Genomic DNA, 19782 nt, shown 5'->3' on the forward strand with positions numbered 1-19782 from the left:
AATGACCCCAACTATATGTTGCAATGAAGTCACAAGACCGCTGCTAACTACTTAAAAAAAGTGTGCCAGCCCAGTTGTGGAGGATGCATTAAAGATTGTGTGAATCAGTTCACCAAAATGCAATGGGAGATCAGTATTTAATAGCGCATGCACCTCAGTGCGGGTGTTAGCTACGTGAAGGACAAATGTTTCACAAGCTGATGTCAGGGCAACTTCTTTTTGGGACAATAGAGCCCTTATTCGACTCATCTTATTGAACTCTGCTTTCAAGGTCGGAATCCTCGGCCAGATGGAAACAACCAAGTTCCCATGCGTGGGTGGATACAACACATTTTTACAGCAATCCACACGTTCACTGACAGTAACGATATAAGCAATGCCTTTTATTAACCCACAGCAATCTTCATTATTTAAAAGTAAATAACTGCTGTTTGCCAGTAGTGTGAATGTGGGGATGATAGCGGGCACGGGTGTACCTTTCAAAACACAGGCTAAATTAGGCTGTTCTTGATTACAAGAGCTGTGTAATTGAATATGTCTACACATTAATGAGTGATCTGGTGTTTCAGTGGATTCTTCACCTTTCAGATAAACTTCCCTGCCCTCCCTATTGCAACTGTATGTAAAAGGAAGCGACCAGGCTTCATGTAGATAGGAGCTACCAAGCGGCTCGTATCTACCAATGGCAAAATACTTCATACCATTTTCAAATTCAAAAAGAGCAAACGGTAAAGTTATAAATCCGTGGATAAGCCATGTTGCAGTAGTGGCCTCTGCCACAGAAAATGGTAAAGATTCCAAACGTTCAGTATGTAACATGGAAAAAGAAGCATCCTTCATTTAAAGTAATCGTTGCATATCAGTCTAATTAAACGGGGCAAACAGAGAAGTAGTATTCATATAATGCCATGGAACTTTCCCGGCCTTGAGTGTCTGCAGGGTCCAAGCAAACTGCATAACTGATTTTGACCATGATATAACACAGACACTTCATCTTGCACAATTTCAACTACAGATGACACAATATTGTCCAACGTGTAAATGCGGGAAGAAAGCGTGTTAATGCTATTATCCACCACTGCAAGCACTTTTTCCAAATTAGCTTGATCTATAGCCCTAAGGCGGGTAGCCGCCTCAATCTGGGATGTTTTCCAGAGTTCATTATAAACAGCATATATCCATCTGTTAGATCTACCTTTAGCCGGGCCTTTTATGAAATCATTCAGATCCACATTGTCAGTCAGTTTAGATAAATGTAGTTTAACTGACGCCAAGGTAGAATGTTTGAGTCAATTCTGACATAATTTGCCTACTGAATAGGTAGTCACAGAATGGTCATTCCCAAAACGGGGATCGACTCTGACCTGTGTAAAGCCATCTGCTAAACCCAAAAAATGATGCTTCTGTGCCAGAGCAACCAGCAATTGGGATCCAAACTGGATATGTTAAAGGAGGAATTTAGCAACAAAGTATGCAACTCTCTGATCGAAAACTTTGTAGTATTACCCCAACCTGAATATTTCTCCAAATCAGGGAAGGAAGGAGTATTTACTTTTTTAGAAGTAGCCAATCCAAATCATGTTGTCTGTGAAATGGTAGAATTAAAAAACAACATATGATTTGGGATGAGACATGCACGGTGCATAGCCTCAGTGCCTTGTACCTGCCAACTTTTAGAACCCCAAACTGATTTAAGGTCAACTGTTTCCTTCCATAACTCGTAGCCTCCAACAGCCAACTGGTCTAGAAAGGACTTCAAGTCCAATAATTTAGTATCAGTAAGTCTAACCGTGGAAGTGGACTTTTCAGTCATTTTAAAATAAAATGATTTGGGATTAGACTGATTAAAATCAGTAAAATATGCGTACCTTTTCAAAAAGGTACTAGAGCTGCCTCGTATGGGAGCCGGACAATGTTTCCATTGTGTATAATTTACAGTGCTCCTCCTAGAGTTCGTTTTATGTAGGTAGTGGTTAACAAAATGTTGGTAACAAAATAAATCACCAAAATTAGCAGATTCTAAATACAAATCTTCAGCATCAAAGGCAGAATAATATTGCAAATCAGAAAACAGCGCTTCTACGGGCTGAACATCCCAATCATCAGAACGTATGTTTTGTTTAACTACATCCCCCATGTTAACTCTAAGCACATTAGGGACATTGATAACCTCAGTGGGGCCATGGATTTGAAATTTAACAGCATCCCATACAATCCCATCCAGGAGAGGCCAAGCAGTGATGTTCACAAAAGCCAAGTCTCTCTTCCACCTGTGTTTAGTATGCGAGGAGGAATGGGGTGCGAAATTTCCATTGAGATGTCGAATGCAGGTTCTCTCTTCCACATAGTGTCCATTGACGATTCGGAAAAAATAAAACACAAAACCAATTGACATAAAAAGGTATATTGAAAAAAGCACCAGCCAAATATAAGTCCAAGGGGGTATCAAAAAATGTTTTTTAAATAATCTCGCATAGACTTTAATCCGTGAAGGCTTTCCTGATGTTTGCGAAACAGTGTCAAATGAAAATCTGGATTCTGTGGCCAAACGTGTTTGTAAATCAGGCTTCGATAAGTCAGTTAGGTAAGTGTAGTCAATTTAATCAAGTTGAGCACCAGGCAATGTACTCAATAAAGGACTAGAAATAGAAGGCCTCTCGAGGGCAACTTCAGGTACAGGATTCAAAGTTGAGGCCAACACAGAATTTCTCACTATCGAAGGACATGAGACTGCTGGTGTCATACTAAGAAGAATCGGCCACTCTGGGTATCTCGACATTGTCAATGGAGATATACCTGTTTTCCTTACGACCAGGAAGTGGTGGTAAAATTACAGTTCTTGTGCCCTTCACACCAAGCACTGGAACTGGAGCTAGATAAGAGGGACCAAGGGGCATATTACCAAAATTTATCGCTGACTTGCGGCAATTTTTATCGCAGATAAACCTTGGTATTACCAAGGTTTATCGCAAATGCGATAAAAAACGGCCACAATGCATGAATATCGCTGAAAAGTCCGCGATATTCATGCATTACCGAGTTAATGCTCTTAGCCATGTTATCCACCTCTGATTGGAAAACATGGCTAAGAACTGCTCAGGACAGGTGTTAGCTTTTGGAGATATTCGCGCCGAGTCTAGACCGTCAAGGTCAGGTACATACATCTTGATACCAAAGAGCATTTTGTATGGGGTCCGCCCAACCAGAGACCTTCTAGGGAGATTATTTGGAGCACGCTGCACACCATTGAATTGGGCCAGCCAGTACCTGCCAGTGCCTATAACTCGAGCTGTCAATGATTGCTTTAAGTCACGGTTCATTCGTTCCACAACACTATTACCCTCAGGTCTGTATGGAGACGAAAACTTGACTTCGATCCCCAACGAAGCCATGGCATCCTTATACGCCTTAGAGGCGAAAGCAGGACCCTGGTCCGAATGGAAGGTACCACAGGCAAAAATCCCTACAAAGAAACGCAAATCTCTTATGATAGTCCGTGAATCAGCGCTGTGGTGAGGCCATACCCACACAAAGCGTGTGCATGAATCAACTGCCACTAAGACATAGTTATATGCAGTATCAGAAGAAAAAGGAGTGCAGTGATCTAAATAAACACAACCAAGTGGTTTATTAGAAACCAACAACTGTGTCTGGGGCGGACACGTAGCAGTTGAAGGCTTAATCTGCTGGCAAATGTCACATTGAAGGACATAATCATGCGTCTGTTTGTACAGTCCCCGCCACCAGAAACGTTGTTGCAACTGAGCAACAGTAGCCAAAACTCCTGCATGCGCAGACGCAACTCCTTCATGGGCCGCTGTGAACAGTGTGTTTCTGCGATCAGCGTTGGGAATCAACCTCTCCCCAACATCAGGTATTTTCACATAAGGAACCTTATCGGGACTTAAGTGATATGTATACTTCGAAGGGAACCCCTTAGGATATTTACTTCCCTTCTCAGTCGCAGCAATAGCTGCCAAGATATCATCATCAATCTTACTTTTGGACCGTGTAACTGCTGCAACTAAATATGTCGATACTGCTGATTTCGCTGCCTCATCAGCAAGCGATTTGCCAACAGCGTGGACTCCAATGCACTGATGACCAAGAGTATGAATTACAAACACGAGTGGCAACTGCTCTTTAAGCTCAGCCACTCGGACCCAGATCATTTTATGTTTTATTGTGCTACCTTTGGAATCACGAAAATCATTCTGAATACAAAAGAACGAGTTTTCATTGTAAGACTGGACACAGTAGTAAGAATCACTTACAATAAGAGTCGTCACACTAGCATCAGCGTACTCCAATGCAAGCATCAGAGCACGAAGCTCTGCTAATTGTGCGGTGCAGACCCCTAGAGTCTTCGTGTGCACGACTCTGGACTTGAACTCATCGTTCACCATGGCACCCACCATGGCACCCACCACAATGGCGCAAGCGGAAACATATGCGTGTTTAGACCCATGCGCAACCTGCGCCGAACCATCAGTGTATATGATGCAATGGAAATCCTCCAAAGGCCGTATAGCCAAAGGCGCAGGATGAACGAATTCATATTGCAAAAACTCCTGCGACTGTAAGGAGGCATAAAAAAAACGTGACATCCGGAGATGTCAATGATGCTGCCCATTGTATCCACCGTGGGTGCAAAGCCTTAGAATTTGGTACACTGGCTTTCGTCACCGGCTCTAAGGCAGGAAACGGTGTAACAACCAGCATGCGTTTTCCCAGTGACAGAGCACGTTCCTTAAAAATCGCCATCTGCACCGCCGTTAAAACTTTCTCCACAGAGGAAAATCGCATTTCAGCCGAAGTGTACAAGTGTGACTTGTAGGCAATAGGTACTGTGTCTCCTTCGTTAAAACTAGGGTAAGAGAAACCCACCGCCCCAGGGATGATTCTTATCACCAGGTTGGTGTGGTTATCACGAGTCATTAGGTATTTAGATTCGAGCAGATCAGCCTGCAAAGATTGCAAAATGGCTGAGTGTTCTGGCAGCCAGTATGATTTGGTAAAAGTAGGTTGTATCAAAGCATACAAAGGCTTGATACGCTGGGCATATTCAGGAATGTATGTCCTCCCGAAATTCAAAAATCCCAGAAAAGACTGCAGTTTTTTGAGAGTTGTCGGAGCGCGCAGTTGTGCGCATTTCTCCAGGAAGTGAGGATCCAATCCTCGGCCTTCATTGTTGTACTCTGCAATGTGTGACTTTGCAAAGTTGAATTTGTAACCAATGTCCGCAAAGCTACAAATTATGCGGTCTACATGACATAGATGCTCCCAAAGTTTGTCGTCCGTGAGATAAATATCATCCACATACGAACAAGCATCTGGGTCTACTCTCTCCAAGAGAGAGACTATGCGGGCAGCAAAAACTCCAGGACTATTCTTATAGCCCATCGGTAAACGTTTGAACTGGTTTTTTTCACCGCCGCATGTAAAACTGGTCCATTGGGAACTTAGACCATCCAAATGGTGGGCATAAAAACCGTTGAATATGTCAAGCGTGGTTTTAAATCGCTTGAGGACAAGACTATCCACTAAGGCAGAGCCGTGAGTATTCTGTACTGCACAGGTACGGCAAAGCGAGTTCAAATGCCGGTAATCCAATACCAAACAATATGATCCGTCAGGCTTGGTCACAGTAAAAGAGGGTTATTCATCGGTGACACACATGTTTCAATCACTCCTTGATATTCCAATTGTTCAAGGATTTCCGCAACGGAAGCCTTAGCTTCACGTCTAATGGGATATTGAGGTTGAGGCTGTGGCATAGACAGTAAAGGAATCTCGTGGTGTGGGGAAAATTTATACCAACCACAGTGTGTATGGTACAGAGCCGGCGCAAGGGCTTTAGCCCACTCTTCTGCAAAATTCAGCGCATGCTCCTTCAAGACAGTGTGCGCGAAACTAGGGAGGATTACCTCCTGCACTCTCGGTGCCGCAAGCACAAAAGGTGGGGGCCAGTCAGCCTCCGCTATCAAAATGTCATAGGTAGTCGTAAGATTTTCCCCAAATACCCCCTTTATGGTACGCTGCATGTCACCTTCAAGGAACAGGACTATTTCATAAAATCTATCAGGGGGAGCTACTCTAGTGTCATCTTTCTCCACATCAACATACCGGTCAGTCGCTGTCACCTTCAGTAGTGGATGCAGGGCCTCTCGCACTATGGTAATCTCCACTGCGCTGTCCAGCAAGGTCAGAGCCCATTTCTGATTCCGAAGCTGCGTTCTCACTATCTGTGGCATATCTCGCTGTTAAAGCAGCGACTTTCTTTTTCTGAAACTGGGGTCTTTTTGGTGTAGATTCGTCCTGCTTGCCTTTACCATCTTTCAGGCGGGGCTGGTCGCGTCCCTGCTGGCCACCCGACCCCTGCCGCCACCTCCACCACCGGTCCATGAGGCCGATGAGTCCTGAAAGGAACGAGGAGAGCGTTGATCAGAAACCTGAAAACGGTCAGGTGACTTTATCGTCGCGCAATCGCGCAAGTCATAAATACGTTCTGGGGGCGCAGGCAATGAAGACGCAGGATGAGACTCCTGTCTCTGCTGTTGTTGTTGTTTACCCTGTTTCTGTTTTTTCGGCCAATTTTGTTTTTTGGTCTTGGGCTTTTTGTCAGTATCAGACTTCTGCCCTTGGGGTTGTTTTTTCTCTTTAGTAGAAAATGGCTTGAGACCCACACTATTGAAGCCCACGGTCTTATATGCCGTCACAATAATTCTTGCTAACTTTCGGGGTTTCTCGACATTGGGAATAGCCTGCAAAGCATTGGACACCTGAAAGTTCACTGCATCTCCCTTGACATTCGCAAGAATGAGATCAGAAACCACATCAAAGGAGCCACATAGGCGCATACCCAGTTCAACCGCAGCCTCAGGTACATGTTCATCCTGAACACGTTAAAGGATCTCGCATATACTGCCGCAAAGGTCTTACCCCATGTCTCACAGTCAACAATCTCGGGAGTCAAGTCTTTTGGCAAGCTAATTGTCAGAATCCTGTGTTTCTCATCAGGAGTCGTGTTAGGAAATACTGCTTCCAGCTGGTCAAACTTTTCGGCAAGCCAGAAAGGAAAATCATCCTTATCCTGGGGGCGCTTGCCCATCACAGCATTGACCATTACAGGACTAACCGCCCGATTCATCAAAGAAAATAGCGCTCGCATAGGGCCAGATTCTGAGAATCTGGCCCTTTGCGAGTGAGATTTTTGCATTTGGGATTCATCATCCCAAATGCAAAAATCGGTAATTGCGTTTTCGCAAATTTGCGATGGATTACATTTAAGGAATCTCTATTTGAGATTCCTTAAATGCAATTCATCATCCATTTAAAAATTGCGAAATCGCAATTTCGGGCCGCTATTTACCGCGAGGTCAAACCTCGTGGTAAATAGCGATAACTCACAAAAATGCTTTTAAAAGCATTTTTCTGAGTTGCATGTTGAACACACATATGTCCTTTGGACATGTGTGTGTGCAACCCCTGTTCATATTAGCATTTAAGGGGTGCTACAGGGTGTCCTTTGGACACCCCTGGCACCCTTTCAATCGCTATCTTATTTGCGATTAGCTAATTGCTAATCGCAAATAAGGAATTACTCCCCATTCATTCCTATGGGCCTTTTGGCCCATAGGAATGAATGGGGAGTTATTCCTTATTTGCGATTAGCAATTTGCTAAGCGCAAATAAGGAATTATTAGGAATCGCATTTTTTTTGCATATTCCTACATGAATCCCGTTTTGCGAGTCCTTAATAGCGATTCGCTATGAATCACTATTAGGGGCTCGCAAAACGGGAGTATGATGAATCAGGCTGTAAGCTTCATTCTGCCTTGTCCGGCAGGAAGCGCCGCACCACCTGGGGCCCTGCCCGGGAGATTACGGATTATGTATTGCACTAACGACCTAATCACGCTAATTGCGACTACATGTTGTCATCTTAACTCAACCACGGTACACGCCCCGTGCTGAGGATGGGGTGTAAATCCATCCAAAACAGGCCAAGTTGCGTCCGGAATGGACAAAGGACCTAACCTCGGAGAGTGGGGTAGGGCGCCATCAAACCAAACGCAGTGCTGCCAAGCATCAATAGGAACTTCCTGTGCCCTATACGGAGCATATTCCGCCAGCACAGCAGTGGGAGTGTATGTGTCGAACACATTAGTGTTTGCGTTCACAGCTGGGAAGGTCACCCACGAGTAAAAAAATGGTTATGGGTCAGCCACCTCTGCACTCACCACCATTATCACGGCCATTCCATCCACGGGAACCTTATAAGTCTGCAAAGGATTGCGCACCGCAATGCGACTATGTTGCAGAATGTTCACCGCGGCCATAGTGACACAGAAAGAAAGAGGAACAAAGCAAACTTTGTAGCACAACTGGGAAGTAATTCAAGGAAACCGTTTAGAAAGATTCAAGCTTGAAAAGACCTATGTAAATATAGGTAGGTTTGTCCGACACCACCGTTAACCGGAAACAACAGCGAAGGGGTTAAGGACTGAATATTGCACTACTCAAGTGTCATGTAATAAGACTACCAACGGTTGGGCGCCATGTCGCAGGGATTCCGTTCTCATACAGAACTGTGCATAGAGACTTGGAACCTCAGTGAATTAGGGTGTGCCAAAACTCACCTCAGTACCCAAAATCCCCTACCAGACTAGCTACAGTGTCTCATTGGTTATTACAAACTCCCAATGTTTAGACAAACCAGAACATGGACTTAGAACACCTCAGGTAACGTGGAACACATGAACACTCTTTCGTTATACAATCATTCCAATCCAGAACAAGGAGTAAATGAGGACACGTGCACATTTGAAAGGTTTATTTTCTAATGCGTTGTTCTCAAGCACAGTATCTTAGCTAATACAAGCAAACATATTATAAGAAACAAAGTAATCAGCATAGTTACTAGTCCATAGAATACAAAGGGCGAAAGCATGTTAAAATGCTTGAGGGAAAAAGGCTGTGAGACATCTAATTCTCACCCTCCCTTGCTAGTATATTATATTATATCTAAGAAGGTCACTTTGGGTTTTAGCAGGGCGGCCCCATACCTCAGATCCTAGAGGTTAGGGATCACATCATCTTTCCCCAGCTCTCTGCATGCGCAGCACCATTAAGTGTGTTTGTATGCTCTGTGTAATGCAATATAAAACGCGCCTAAAGCCAGAATCTGGCCGCAGCTGCATGTATGTTATGTCTAGGAACGTGCGAAGATCAGACCTCATAACAACCACTGTGTCGAGATATCCTTGAAGGCTTCATAGTTCCACTCCATGCAGGCTGTAAACCTTGGTCACCTTTAAAAATGCCAACCTACAGCATCTAAAATAAGAAAAGCCAAGTTGCTTTAGCACATGGCACTCATTAGGTAAAAGTTAATTCTCTTCACAGTAATCATGGAAAAACTGAATACACTTCCAGATAATATAGCTTTAGCAAAGACGCCAAAAGACGGCACAGTTGGGTTTCAGAATCTCAAAGATACACAAAGCTGATCTTAGATCCTTTAAAAAGATTTTTGTCAGGGACACAAACTATGACTTTGCAGGACAATGTCTGCCAGGCTGCAACGCATTTTCATAATGAAAAGATAGTGTTGAACATGCAATGGCATGAAAACATAGCTATCTTGCTGTTCCATCGGTGTACAAGTATATTATCAGTTCAAAGTGATGGCATACAAAGTCTGTACTAATGGTGCACACCAGATGTTGTGCAGGCTGGCAGCTAAGATCAAGTGTATCTGTTTAGACCAATGCCAGTAAGAGTCTTTGGGGCATATTTATGAGTTCTGGCGCATATCTGCAAATCAGCAGGGATGCGCCAGAAAAAATGCGTCACGCAAAACTACCCTTGCGTCACGGCGGATGCGCCGCATTTACAATGTGGCGCGCTGTAGCGCAAGGGTAGGCAGCTGCGTGACGCATCTCGTGACATAAGGGTCGTGTATCGCTGGAGTCGCGTTGCAAGCGTGACGCGACTCCAGCGATGCTTGGGTGTGCCCTATACTTAACTTGCTGCATCAGTCCTTACGCCTGCTTCAAGCAGGCGTAAGGAATTGATGTAGCAGCGTCGCACAAGTGCCTGCATGAAATCCTGTAGATTTCACGCAGGCACTTTTGCGAGGCGCACCTGCCCCGGATGCCCACCCTGCGCCAGAACACCCACATGTGGCGCAGTGCTTTACAAGATGCGTCACATTGTAAATGGGTCGCAGGGATGCGCCACGTTTCTGCCGACGTTGCGTCACGCAACGGCACCGTAAATGTGGCGCAAGTCCGACACAAATCTGCCCCATAATTTTTCAAGAGAAGGTGGAAGGTGCACTCGTAGCAAAGTTAGACACATAAGCAGTAGTTCCAAAAAGTGCTTCTTTTATTAAATCAATCCTTAAAAATGCGTTTTGTTCCCAGTAGTGCCAACAGAGAACTTCATCAGGGCCACAACAATCATAGACAAAACGAAACATTAACTGTACATTACCAACATTTAAAAATACACACAATATTAAACAGAATGACCCACAACTTTATGCAAAAAATATATATAAATTACTTTCCACATATATATATACACAAACATGTATACACAACATTAAGACCTTAAGTCACATAGTTGACAAAAAAATATGTATGTATCACACTTATAGCATTTTCAAAATACGTATATAGGGCCTCATTTATGAAAAGTGACAAATCGCTGCGTGAAAACAGCGATGCGTCACTTTTCATTGCGCCCTCCTTGCGACACCAATGATGCGTCATATTTACAGTATGACGCATCATGTCGCAAGGAGTTACAGATACGTCAGTATTTCTGACGTATCTGTAGGCGCAAAAGTGACGCATTGCTAGAGTGTGTCACAAAAGTGACGCAACTCCAGCAATGTGTCCTTTCACATGGGGCAAGCCTCATTTAAAAAGGCCTGCATCAGTCTTACGCCTGTTGTGAGGCAGACGTAAGATTTTGACGCATTTGAGTCCTAGAAGTGGCGCAGTAAAATCTCATAGATTTCTCTGCGTCACTTCTATAACCCTTTCTTGCGTCAGAACGCCCCCCTGAATACATTATACCTAGATCAGGGGTTTACAAAGTGACGCATCTACCTAGATGCGCCACTTTGTAAATATGGTTCAACAAGGCACATTTTTTACGCTGCTGGTGCGTCACAAAAAGTGACGCACCGGTGGCGTAAAAGTGACGCACAGCCTCATAAATGAGGCAGATAGATTTTACAAGACATAAAATGACATGTGACTGTGACTCGCACCTTAGGACGATGGGGGCAGGAAGTGTGTTGCACCACCTGGTTACTGATTGTACATGTGGATTGGTTGAGCTGGCATGAAGGATGCAGTGTGCACAGTGGCTCCAACACTTTTAACCAGCTGTAATAGAGTACCAGGAGTATGACAGATAATGTGGCCAATAGGAATACAACGGGTTTAAGGCCAGTGGAAACTGCCACTGATGGCAAACAGAGGTAAACTTGAGACATATGTCATGACACCCAGTAGCCTTAGTGGGGTTAAAACTGGTCTTTACCTACAAATGCTCCTCTCCATCAGCAAACCTACCTGCGTAGAGACGCATGTCACCATCTTCAACCACTACTCGACTAAAAGGCTTAGCTCCCTGCTCAGACTGCTGGGGTTGGCTTGGTTACACAGTCCAATTCTGAGGAATCTGTTGAATGTATAGTGCTTAAGGAGCAAGAGCCTAGATTATATCAGTAGAGGTGGCAAATGTGGTATGGCATCCCACCTTGGTTTCTGGGCTTCAAATGAATATAAATGCAATCTTTCAACGGATAAACTGTTCAACGCCATCACCGGCCAAGGAAAAAAAAAAGATGCAATGACATAGCGCCTACCCACAGATTACAGCCATCAATCTATTTCTACGCTTTCTATAACCTCATATTGCATACTTTGTGAAAACATCTCTTCCCACTATATTCCTAATTTCCTGCATGAGACCTGCCTTTGAATTAAATCAAGTGATTGTTCTCTCCTTCCTTTCAAATGACTTCTTATCCTCCATCCTGTGCATGCCATGCTCTCCTTGAATTCTACTCATTTGTTGTCTGATTTACTTTCCGCTATATTCCTGCAAATGGGCCATACCTTTCTTCATCATGAACTGTCCTTCATTCCTTGCTAACAGTATCTACCCCCTCTCGGCTATATGCTAATCACAGCTTCCCTTCGCATGAATTCATTAATAATCACAGCAAACTCCTATCAACCTAATCTACCACAAAGAAAATGGAGGAAATGAAATGTACAGAACAGCGTCCTCAGTGCAGGTCTAAGCCCACTAACCACAAGTACTAGGGTAGGGTGCAACTTGCCTCAATTCGCTTCAACATCTTGTTTGGGGTAGTAAGCATTATAAAAATACAATTAGAAAACAATACAATGGGGTAGGAATATTGTAACCCAAGACACAGGGCGTCAAGAACATGAATGTCAATATCCATGACTTTCCCCGTGCAGTTTTGCTTTAGCTACAAGCACAGCTGTAGCTTTAAGTATACAGTCTTCTCCAGTGCTGTGTTTGTTCATGTCCTGAGTCCTCTGGAGGGTCTGAAACACTGACCCAACCCCCCCTCTGCCACCATTGGGCCTTATCGCGCATGCCTGTAAATTATGCCATGCTAACACTAAAATAACTTTACACAGTATTGCCATTTTTAGGTCGAGCGGGAGCCTACGCGTAAGCGCTGCTCTGCAAAGATCTAGGGTAGTTCAGTACGGGGAGAAGTACGGGTCCCCTATTTTGTATTTACTTGTGCCTTTGTCCTTTTGTAAATGCTGGTGTCTGATTCCTTAATGGGCTTCTTAGTCCCGCCTTAGTTAGACCATGTTGTCATGTGTAGCCTCCCATGGCTACTGGTCCCTTCACTTACTTGCTACACTTACATGTACTTTCTTTTTAGTTTCCTGTTCCCGCCCCCTCCTTGTGTCCACGTTACTTTTGTTCCAGAACCCCTCCCGTTTTCGTGTTCTCCATCCACCCGCCCCCTCCCGTTGTCCCCGTTCCCCTTTGTTCCCACCCCCTCCCATTGTCCCCGTTCCCCTTTGTTCCCGCCCCCTCCCGTTGTCCGTGTTCCCCATCCCCCCCTCCCATTATCCCCGTTCCCCTTTGTTCCCGCCCCCTCCCGTTTTCGTGTTCTCCATCCTCCGCCCCCTCCCGTTGTCCGTGTTCTCCACCCCCCCTCCCTTTGTCCCCATTCCCTTTGTTCCCGCCCCCTCCCGTTGTCCGTGTTCTCCACCCCCCCTCCCTTTGTCCCCATTCCCTTTGTTCCCACCCCCTCCAGCTGTCCGTTGTCTCGCAGCTGTTGGTTCTTACACCGTACTGTATCCAAGTGCATTCAGCAGCAGGTTCCAGATTGGCTACATGACATATGTTCCCTTTCATCTCATTGTTGAGCCAAAGGACTCCAAGCCCCAGCGCCCCATGCTCCCTCTCCAACCCTGCTCGGGACTCAGTCAGGCTCAGACAGACTCTGAAAGAGAACGTGCCGTGGGGCAGAGACACCGTCAGAGCTGAGATCAGAGTGCGACATCTGCGAGAAGCGTCTCCTCTCACCAAGGCTGGCCGAAGATGAATGGGCGGGCGAACCTCCGTCCGTTGCTCCCGCATTCCTCTCTTTTCTCCCAGGGGAGGGTAGGCAGGAAAGTCCCAGGTTGGGCCTAGAGGCTCAGCATACTCTTGACGAGGCACTTAGGGGATGGGCCAATGCTGTTTCAACTCCATAGCGGAGAGACACCCAACTGGACTGTGTAAAGAGGACATAGATAGCACATTTGATGCGGTTCTTAGCATTGTGTTTCTGTCCTAGACTCGAAGGCACAGTTGGAAGCATAATCGTGAGGCGCAAATCACGGCATGTGATAGTGGGCTTAAGGGTCTGAAAAACGTTTTTTTTTTTTTAAACATGTTTTTATTGTTTTTTCCATAAGCAACATACAGGTGATATCAAATAACATCAGCCCGATCCCCTCGATGTGTAACCCCAATACATATCCGATCGTATCACATTTATGCAAGACCTCCTACTATAATTATAGTATCCCACAGCGTCCCAACAGGGTCCATTTGAGCATCCAATCAAAAACGTGTAAGATTTATTCACACCTGGGCACAATATTCCGAACCAATCAACTAGCTAAGACCCCCCCTCATGCTCCCCCCTCCCACCCGCCGGTGTGTTCTGCTGTTAATCCCTTCCAACATATAAAGTGCATGTGTACATTCAATAAAATCCTCTCTGTATGGTGACATTCCTTATTCCGATCAATTATTCCACTTCTTCTGTATTGTCCTGGTTAGTCAGTTCCTGTACTAGTGCCTCCCATGCTCGCACCGACTCCAGCGCCCTGTCATTATTTTGCCTACGCGCCTGCTGAAATTGAACCGCCCCCTCACTCCTGGCCCATTTCAGCAGGTCAGCTTTCCACCTCTTAACACTAGGCCCCTCCTTCGCCTTCCAGCGTATCGTGATCTCCCTTTTAGCTAACACCAACCCTAGATCTATAAACTTCGTCTTGGAGATGTGGGGAAACCAATGCAACACGCACACTGCCATATCAAATGTCAAACTGCGGTCTATGATCGAGTTCAGCAGCTCTCCCACTTCAATCCAATAGGTTCCCATACTCGGGCATCCCCACAGCATATGTTCCAAATCAGCTCCTATAGCAGCGCACCTAGGACACATCGCGTTGCTAGTCCCAAAATATTCCATATTCTTACCAGGAGTCAGGTAGGCTCTCTGCAAAATGAAGAAATGGACCAATTGGAACCGCGCATTCCTAGTACCCTTCCAAGCCCTGCGTAGGATACGCCCCCATGTGGTTTCTGGTATGGGTCGCCCCACACTCCCCTTCCATTTCAAGCGAAGGGCCTCTAGTTGAGGTAATCGCTCATTAAAACATCCTGGAATACAAACATGTGACCGCTTTGAATGTGCCACTAGCCATCATCACATATTGGCACGCCAATGTCGTCTTAGGCTCCAGCAAACCTTCCTTCCAATGCTTTTGAATCGCACGCACTAAGGCTGCATGCTCCAGGAAGCCCCCCCAGTTAGATCGAACCTTTCCTGCAACACTTGATACTCCAAAAGTACTCCATCTTCATATAAGTCACCTAGAACCTGGACCCCAGCCTGTTCCCAGTCCCATAACGATGACCAGTCCCCCTCATGTGGCAACGCAGTTAGCATGCCCAATGGTATCTCCGGTGCATAAGGGTGTCGTGCTCCGCCCTCCGTTGGCTCCTATTCCAACATTGCCGCAGGGTCTTCTCCTCCAGGGTGAGACCACTAAGAGACAAACGCTGTTGCATTACCATAAAGGACAGGACATGCCTCGGGATCCCACTACCTCGTGCCGAATCAGGTCCCCTGATCTCCACCGCTACCGCCTGCGTAAGAACCTGCGCCGCTATATAATACAATTCAAAATCCGGAATCGCTAACCCTCCTTATGCTCTCGGTCTCATCAGCATCTTGATGGCGACTATGCGTCTTCCGGAACCCCACACGAATCCCCACTATCATGGACTTCAAGGTCACAAACACTGAACTCGGTACCCACATAGGCAACGAAATAATATAGCAGCCGAGGCAGTGCCACCATCTTAAGTAAAGCGATCCTTCCCATCACCGACAGCGGGAGAGCACTCCAAAAGGTCATACTCCCCTTCAAAGACCATATGCATCGGCCTACATTCCCTTTCAGAATGTCAGCGACTCCATAATAGATGTGAACTCCAAGACACGGCAGACACACATGTTCCCACCTCACCCTCCAAGGTAGCTCAGGTACCGCCCCCCCGGAAGCGCCGGGAATAGACATGCTTTGGACCAGTTGACTCGCAGACCCGACACCTTTCCAAAATCCAATAGCAGCCGTTCAGCGCCCATCAATGCCTCATCCGTGTTCTCCAGGAACAACAAGTCGTCTGCGTATATGGAGATATACTGTTGTATCCCCCTGAAGGGAAGCCCCCCGTACCATCGCCCCAGCCTAGCCCGCACCGCCAACGGTTTCACCGCCAAGGCGAACAGCAGTGGAGAAAGTGAGCATCCCTGTCTCGTCCCTCTAGCCACCTCGTATCTGGGAGAAACCAACTGCCCCACCCTCACATGCGCCCCCGCTGAGACTAACAGCACCGTCGTCCATCGCACAAACCTTTCGCCCAGCCCAAATCATCCCATGACCTCATATAAGTACTTCCGTTCTAAGCTATCAAAGGCCTTTTCAATGTCTACAAACAGCACCGCCGCCCCGGGCAAGCACACTGGCCCAACCTCCAGAACCCTCAACAGTCTCTTGATATTAGCGGCCGTGTTCCTGGTAGGGATAAACCCCGCCTGGTCCCCATATACCAGGACAGTCATGTGCTGCACGAGGAGTGACGCCAGAATCCGGCTAAGAATTTTATAATTCACAGTCAGCATCGACAGTGGGCAGTACGCCGCCATATCCGTGGCTTCTTGGCCCGGCTTCGGCAATGGGACTATGAGGGCCTCACGCATCGTTCCCAGCAACCGTCCCAATTCACGTGCTTCATCATATACCTCCAACAGCCTAGGCGACAGTATGTCACCAAATTGGGAATAAAATTCAACTGGCAATCCGTCTATGCCCGGGGTCTTATTCCGTGCCATTTGCTTAATGGCACTTTGAATCTCCTCCAGCGTTATATTCCGGCCCAAAAGCTGCACCTGTTCTTCTTCCAGAAGCGGAAGCCGCAGATCCTCCAGATAGGAGCCTACGTCACTCCCCTCCATTGTCAGCATGCTCTTATACAGCTTCTCATAATAAGTACGAAACTCTTGCAATATCTCCTTCTGGGTGTAAATCAGGCCGCCCCCTTCAGCCTCCAGGGCCCGAATCGGGGAGCCCCGTGGCACTGGATTCGCCAACCACGCTAACAGTGTTCCCGATTTATCTCCCTCCCTATGCACCTTCTCAACATACGTCTTATAATCGTTCCGGCCTTGCCTTTCCGCTTCCCGTAGTTTCCCCGCCCGTTCCTTAACCTCCTGCAACAGAGTCTTCCAGAAACCTGCATATTTGCTAATACAAACCCCCCACATCACTACCTTGAAGGAGTCCTATTCTATTGCCCTCGTGGTGGCTGTGCCCACATTTTCCGAAAAATAATGCACAGTCCCTTCCTCCACCGCTCCCCGGAACGCAGATTCCTCCAACATTTCCGGTCTCAAGAGCCATAGTGGAATGTCTGCCCTCTCCTTCGTCCAGTGCAGGGTGAGCAACAGCGGGTTATGATAGGATAAAGTTATAGTAAGATACTCCGAATACACCACCGCCCCCACCTCCGGGGAACACAACACTGCGTCCAGCCGGACATGCAGTTCATGCAGGGCCGAGAAATAGGAATAGTCCCTATCCTGCGGATGCTGCGATCTCCACACATCCACCAATCGCCATTCACCCTGCCACGCCAGCCTATATCTAGACAATCTATGCACCGGTGACTCTCTTAAGGGGGGGTGCGATCTATCTAAGGTCGCGTCTGCTATGTAAATAAAATCCCCCCCCATCAGGATTGGGCCTGCTAATATCTGCGCCAGAGCCCCTGACATACGATCTAGAAAGCGCGCTTGCTCTACATTGGGGGCATACACACTGCATAAGGTCAATTACCTACCATACAGACGCCCAGTAACTGCCATAAATCTACCCTCGCTATCAATTGTGTGTCGGAGCATCTGAAAAGGGACCCCCGCCCTGATCCACACCAATGCACCTCTCGCAAATGCTGAGTGAGTAGCACTAAATACCTGACCCATCCATCTACATTGTAGCGCTATGCCTTCTGATTTAGTGAGATGCGTCTCCTGCAGCAGAGCTATATGTACCCCTCTCCTGACTAAATATGCGTGAACCTTGTGACGCCTAGCCATGGTGTGAAGCCCTCTGACATTCCAGGTTATACATTTCAAATCATGGATCATCCCCATTGTCACTAGTCACATGCTCCTCTGTTCCACCCATAACTCCTTATACAATAATATCAATGTTTTAATATCGATGGTATAGAATATCGATGTGCAATAATATCGATAGACAGAATATCGATATTAAGGTATGTATGTTACTAATATCGAAATTCTGTTTAGTGTTATGTATGCTATTATGTTTTTTATATGTTTGTTAAACATGTTTTTTAATGTTTGTTTAGAAATTAGTAATTTTGTTAACATTTTGTGTTTTAGTATCAGCACGGGTTGTGGGTTTATAGGGGAATAGGGTGGGAAGGAATTTAATTATAATTAATTCATTTTTGTTATATATTTTTGATTAATAAATAATTATTAATTAATGATTAATTGGTAATTAATTATTATTTATTAGTTAATTAAATTAATTAGAGTTAATGTAGTAATATTTATTATTTATTGTTATTGTTCATTTATAATTAATTGGTAATTAATTATAATTAATTAGGTAATTAAATTGATTAGAGGTAATGTAATAATATTTATTATTCTTTGTTATTGTTAATTAATAATTCATTGGTAATTAATTATTATTAATTAGTTAATTAAATTAATTAGAGGTAATGTAGTAATGTTTATTATTTTTTGTTATTGTTAATTAATTATGAATTGGTAATTCATTATTAATTGGTAATTAATATGTGTTAATTAGTTCATTTATAATTACATCAATTTAATAATATTAATTGTTTTAATTGATTAATTGATATTTATATTAATTTTGTTTTTTTGTATGTGTAGTGTGTTGTGTATTAAAGGGGCAGTAGTGTGTGAAATTATTTTTATCCCCATGCTATCCAACCCTTTCCCTCCTGTTGCAGCCTCTGGAGTGGGAATAGTAATTTTTACCCCTACTCTATCCAACGCTTTCCCTACTGTTGTACCCTTTGGAGTGGGAATAGTAATTTTTACCCCTACGCTATCCAACGCTTTCCCTACTGTTGCACCCTTTGGAGTGGGAATAGTAATTTTTACCCCTACGCTATCCAACGCGTTCCCTACTGTTGCACCCATTTTTTCATTCATTTCAAAACTTTATTCGATTCAATGCAAGAGTCATAAAAGTAGAAGTACATTTACAACACACAGTAAAAAATTCACTATAAAAAACAGTTTTACAGTTTATGGCACTATAAAAGTTCATTGGCAGGTAAAGTCACATAACCATATTATTACTTTAAATTAATCATCTCTGGGTAATACATAATTTATCAAGCAAGGGTGTTTTTTGGGAACAAGTGAAATAAATAGTAAAAAGAATCACGGTACAGGATTATAAAGTGCACATATCAAGTGGTCTAGTTCTTGGGGCAAAATTTTAGCCATACCGTTTCCTAATCTGGAGTGACACGCGTATAAAGTTCAACATTGCACAACAGACTGTAGGGGATGACAGAGATATTAAGAAATCATAACCCTCTTTGTAATGGCGTATTTGTTCTTCCTTGAGAATCGGTTTAATAAACCTGGTTCTCGGGTCTTTATATAAGGAACAAAAAAGAACAAGATGCATTGTGTTTTGGCTATCTTTGTAATTACAGTTGCAAGGGGGGGAGTTCCTTACACCAGCCCCTCTGTATAGGGAATGCAAAAAGAAAATGCAAAGTATGTAGCCTGAATCTTGTCAAGTAAAAACGCCATTGTACATGATTTGTAAAGGTCAGATAGAACTGGTGCTGTAAGACAGCCTTGGGGGCATAGGGGCTGTCCATACAATTTACAAT

This window comes from Lissotriton vulgaris, chromosome 8 (genome assembly GCF_964263255.1).
Source record: "Lissotriton vulgaris chromosome 8, aLisVul1.2, whole genome shotgun sequence".
NCBI lineage: Eukaryota > Metazoa > Chordata > Amphibia > Caudata > Salamandridae > Lissotriton > Lissotriton vulgaris.